Source organism: Budorcas taxicolor, chromosome 2 (genome assembly GCF_023091745.1).
Source record: "Budorcas taxicolor isolate Tak-1 chromosome 2, Takin1.1, whole genome shotgun sequence".
NCBI classification, from domain to species: Eukaryota; Metazoa; Chordata; class Mammalia; order Artiodactyla; family Bovidae; genus Budorcas; species Budorcas taxicolor.
This window is the reverse complement of record NC_068911.1, coordinates 132,155,377-132,156,352: the sequence shown is the minus strand read 5'-3', so window position 1 is coordinate 132,156,352 and position 976 is coordinate 132,155,377. Positions and strand designations below refer to the sequence as shown.

Below are 976 nucleotides of genomic sequence, written 5' to 3'. Positions count from 1 at the left end.
TCCCAAAGGTGCCTTGGACAGCAAGGAGATCAAACCAGTCAATCTGAAGGGAGATCAACCCTGAATATTCACCGGAATGACTGATGTTGAAGCTGAAGCTCCAGTATTTTGGTCATTTGATGTGCACAGATGACTCAGTGGTAATGAACATGAACTTGGGCAGACTCCAGAAGATGGTGAGGGACAGGAAGGCCCGTGTGCTGCAGTCCATGGCATCGCAAACAGTCAGACATGACTGCGCAACTGAACAACAACAACTGACATATATCATTGCGTAAGTTTAAGGTACACAGCATGATAGCTTGATTTACATATACTGTGAAATGATTGCCACAATAAATTTAGTTAACATCCATCATTTCATATAGATACACTAAAAGAAAGAAAACTTCTTATCATGAGAGAACTCTTAGGATCTCCTCTATTAACAACCTAAAAATATGGAAGACCATATGCACTTCTGTGTCATATTTGTGCAGGGGCCATGCTGATCTTTTCTGCAATTTTCATGTACATATTACCAAAGGAAGCACCACCCTGACATGTTGACAGGGTCTTTATTGTGGACTAAAACAGAAGAAAGGTAGGTGATCTAATGGAATAGATATATATATATATCTTTACTCTTTAGAAACTACATCTTCCTATATACTAAGAAGTCTTCATTCCTAATGTTGAAATTGATATCTGTATTTCTACTTGCAGTTTTAGAACATTTAACATTTCATGCAAAATCCGAAACTTTCTTTATCATGGTTTGCAAAAGAAATTAATTCATGTTCTCCATTTTTTGACACTAAATGATGTTCACTCATGATCTCTCCCTCAGTATCCAGGGGCGGCTTTTCAACATCAAACCAGGAGAAGCTCAATATCCCACCATGATTTACAGAGGCCTGACTATCTGTCCTTGCCTTCATCCCAGCTTCATCTGGTACCTTAGTCTCTCTTGTTCACAATTCTTTGGCCACTCTAA

General features: G+C 38.7%; 1 pseudogene; it reads right to left on the bottom strand.

The window, feature by feature from the left end:
* Nucleotides 1-434: 434 nt before the first annotated feature.
* LOC128044026 (uncharacterized) lies at nt 435-531 on the bottom strand (annotated as a pseudogene).
* Nucleotides 532-976: the final 445 nt, after the last annotated feature.